This window comes from Berghia stephanieae, chromosome 3 (assembly GCF_034508935.2).
Source record: "Berghia stephanieae isolate SIO BIC M18660-M18661 chromosome 3, UCSD_Bste_1.3, whole genome shotgun sequence".
In the NCBI taxonomy this organism is placed as follows: domain Eukaryota; kingdom Metazoa; phylum Mollusca; class Gastropoda; order Nudibranchia; family Aeolidiidae; genus Berghia; species Berghia stephanieae.
In genome coordinates, this window is record NC_088362.1 from 15,176,173 (window position 1) to 15,181,172 (window position 5,000).

Here is a 5,000-nt window from a genome sequence, read left to right on the forward strand (position 1 = left end):
TTGCCATTTGCACGGAATTCCCCAGGGATTCAACGATGACCCAGGCTGACCCATACGTGATAATGGCTTTTAAGTTCATCTGGGTTCACGGGAATTGTCAGAAATGGATTCAAATGTTAGATAGATGAATTTTAAGATTCGCAGGTCATATTAGAACAATGAAGATGGACTGAACTAACTTATTGGTACATTGATGTTGCGTACATTTTTTTTATCAATAAAAGGAAGCCACGTGACAAGCCGTTCTTTCAACATACCATTATCATTGAAAACATAAAACACAATGGAGAGCACAATTATCAGAATTATTAACCGAGGAATTTGCAGTTCTGATAACCCAAATCGGTGTGGGGCGCGTTATAGTAATGGAAATATTCTCAAACCAACAGAAAATATTGTCCTTTACAACAATGTTAAATTAAGCCCATAAGTGCGTTCGGTTATTAGACCAGGTAAAATGTGAATTTCGGATATGACGTCAATGCGACCACCCCCTCAAAGCGGTACTGTTCCGTGTTGAACCAGATGCCAAAATTGATTTTATAGTTTGAATGATCGATTTTAGTTTTTGGTTATTTTAAGAAACGGCATCTATTATTGTCTTCAATGAAGTTGAAATAGTTGATATATTTTTTTTTAATATGCCCTTCCGCCACGACATCATAAGATATCGTCGTCTAGGCATTCCACGAAGGAATATAGATAATTCATCAAACATGTTGTCCAAGTGAGCAAATTGGGGGTTACAAATCTTGCCCAAGAAAAAAAACGAAAGTGCCTGAAGCGGGGCTCGAATCCGGGACCTTCCGGATCACAGTGCAATGCCTTCACCACTCAGTAAAGTTCATTATTTCATTAGGATTTAATCCACACCGTCAAAGAACCGTTTGGAGACAATTGATCACACTCATTCTCCATGTTATTGTTTTCAGACAGCAAAAGAAATGTAAAAGAACTGGGACAAGAGACATCTTTGAAACGAAAGAGAATAAGTTTTACAAAGATAAGTTTGTTTTTTAAGTTTTTTGTTTGTTACTCTCATCTGGTGGTAATAATAGTTGGGAGTAGGAGGGGGGGGGGGGGGGGGGGGTTGTTGAAAAAATATCAATCATCAGAATGACGCACAAAATTTGCGAAGAGAACATAGAGTGGTGTAGTAAACAAACCCGAACCAAACCGCATCATATCTTTAATACCCAGCATGCCGGTAACAGACACGATGCTATGTCAGGTCTATGTGTCTATGGACAGCAATGAAAGAGAACGCGGTATTGTAAAGTACACGGATCTTTCATTATGATGATACTGATGATGGTGATGGTGGTGATGATGATGACGGTGATGATGTCGATGATGATTTAGATCCACTTTTCTTAAACGCTCATAACAACAATGTTCTTCCTCGAATTCGGAGCAAGGTTTAATGCAAGACACAAATCTGCAAAATTGTGAACTCCTCAAAAATACCATCTTTTATTTCTTTTTCCCCCCTTCTTCTGACCCTGTCATACTGTCCATAAATCACTTTTCTGATTTTAAACAGGCCCCCCCCCCCCCCATCCACTCCCCCCTCCCCCCATTCTCTCTTCATTGGTTTCTCGATTTGTTGAGATATCATAATATAACGAAGAAACATTTTTAAGAGTGAAAATGACAAAGAAGATAGAGGACAACGACACATGAACGAGATCGAAGGAATTAAAAGAAATTCAACAAATCATGAAGTCAATGAAGCTTACCGTTGCAAACGGCGTGCACATATTTTCAAGTCTGATAACCGAATTATAGGTTTGATTTAACACTTTTGTAATTTACATTATAGATAGAACGAAGATGACGTCGCTCAGGTCTTTGTTATTGTTCTTTTGCCATACACATTTATGAGTAAGTCTCACTAAACTGCATTATTAACCCGACTATAAACGTTCATGGAAACACACAGTCTTGTGTGTTTGTCCGTTATACTTCCGGATGGCAATGTTATGAGCTTCTTAGCCAAGCGCATACTATCTATACTACCGCATGGCAATATTGTGAGCTTCTTAGCCAAGCGCATGCTATCTATATTGCATTGATTTGAGAGTATTCCCATTACAAAGCAGATGGGCCCATAACAATTTGGGTTATCAGGCCATGAAATAAGTACACGTCGGTCACAAACTATTTGAAATCAGTTAGTAACGTGGAGATGCCGAAGCTTTAACACATAGAAGTTACAGACTTAGAAATCTTATAAAACTGATCGACTTTAATCATAAATGTTATTATATTTTATTTATTTACTTATTTATTTACTTATTTATTTATCAACTCATTCATTCATTTATTTATTTTTGGTTAATTATTGATTTTACCTGTATTGATTGGAACTTCTATGCCAATGTATGTTTCATATTGGCATTTGCCTGAAATAAACCTGTGAATTGAATTGAAAATTATAATTATGTCAAATGTGAAAAGTACCATAAAGATCTGAACAAGTGTGTATGAAAGGTGCGAGACAAAGCAAGAAAGAAAAATACAAAAAAAAAAAAAAAAAAGATATCATCAAAAATCAATCGACCTCGACTGGGAATCAAACTTCAGACCTTCTGAAGGTTTGCGGTTCGATGCCCGAAGGTCTGAGGTTCAATCCCCAGTTGAGGTCGACTGATTTTTTGGGATGGTATTTTTTCTTGTATTTTCCTTTTTTGCTTTGTCTGGCACCTTTCATATAAACCTGTTCAGATCTTTATCTTACACCGGTGCCTGCTTCTTAATTTCTTAATTTGATATTGTGAAAAGCACCACTTCTTGTCTCTGAGAACGTTTTTTCTTTTGTGAAATGCTCGAGTTTCCAACATAAAATTTACAGTTGACATCAACGTCTAATTGAGGTCATCAACATATTATGTAAAATATTGGGTAATAACACGTGTACATATATGCAGGTCTGACATCCGAACCCACTTATGGGCCAAGTTTAATATTGTTGTAATGGACAATATTTAGCGTCATTTTTTGAAATTTTCAATACAACAATGAGCCCATAAGGAATTGGATTATCAGACCTGCAGATAAGTGCACGTCGGGTAATATTATTCTAGATTTCATCCCAATGCGTTGACAAATTCTTGAGAATTTTAACACTTTTCCATACTGACTAAACCGGGTTTTACTAGAACCGACGTGCACATATTTGCAGGTCTGATACTTGGAACACAATTAAGGGCTTGATTTAACATGGTTATAATAGACAACAAATTGCATTGATTTGAGAGTATTTCCATGACAACAATGAGCCCCATAAAGATTTGGGTTATCAGACCGTCAAATAGGCATCGCCGACTAGTACCGTCAACTGAAGTGACATTGCCTCAACCGATTCGGAGCATTTTGAGTATCCTTATAAGAAGACTTTTTAGTTTGTTTGTTGTTGTTTTGTTTTGTTGTTTTTTTTTGTTGTTTTTTTTTGGGGGGGGGGGGGGTTGTTGTCAAAATAAATAACTGCCACACAACTAAATATAATATAATTTGTCCAAATCTATAAAGGCAAGTCATCCCTTGAGACCAAGTCCCGCTAGTTGGTGATATGGAGAAAGAGGTAAGATTTGTGAATGAACAACAGCTTCTCAGCAAACAAAGTCTACGATCCAGGTAATTCCAATAAAAAACGAATAAGCAGTCCTTCAGATCCATATCCCGTTTTCAGTAACGTTAGCGGAGATTACCAATAATTACTCTCTACGCTTCGGATCATCCTCATCATCATCATCACCATCATCATCATCATCCATCATCATCATCATCATCATCATCATCATCATCATCATCATCCTCATCATCATCATCATCATCATCATCATCATCATCATCATCATCACCACCACCATCATCACCACCACCACCATCATCATCATCATCATCACCACCACCACCATCATCATCATCATCATCATCATCATCATCATCATCATCATTATAGAATAAGAATCTGACACTCAAGTAACAACCAATGCTTGTAAAAAGATTTATTTGCATTTATGTCATTTATTCAATATGCATTAGTGATTGACATCAAAAGCGATGTTTGATAAAGTGTTTTTTCTTTAAAGTAAATAAATGCTATTGACAAGAAATGTTACCGGGTCAGAAATCCAAAAATGAAATAATATATTGATAAATGGATAAGACATAATATTAGGCCTTCCTCACATGACTAACACAATGTAAATCGGTGATTGTGGAACTTCTGTACTAAACCCTCTTAAATGATCAGCGTCACTGTCGTCGTCGTCATCGTTGTCGTTGTTATCATCATCATCATCATCATCATCATCATCATCACCATCATCATCATCATCATCATCATCATCATCATCATCATCATCATCATCATCATCATCATCATTATCATCATCATCATCATCATCATCATCATCATCATCACCATCATCATCATCATCATCATCATCATCATCATCATCATCATTTCCACGATCACCGTCTTCGTTTTCTCCTCGTCTTCCCTTTTATTTTTCTTTCTTAACGATCATTACTTTCTAATACAGGTAGCGACGGTTTTAAAAAAACTAAAATGTCTATTATGAATAATCCTTTCCTCTAATCATGACACATTATGATATTATTGATTTGTCCATTTAAGAATTGACAGTGTTTCCAGCGACAAATAAATGATAAACCAAATACAATATTGAAAGGCGAATGTAATTGCTATGTATGGCACTTCGTTGATATTTCATAATACTATTGTTTTATCAAATAAGAAAATATATCATACTAAAAATGTGCAAGACAATAAAATCTGACCAGTCAACTCGCAACAATATAATTTCGAGATGAACATCATGCTTAAAACATAATTTTAAGCCAAATTTATTCAATTTGAGTCAAAATAAATACCTTTAAAAATGGCTTACATTTTTCTAAGTGGCACTAAGCTGCTAGAAGATGTGGACTCGAAAAATTAATAAATAAAAATGAATAAAATAATTTTAAAA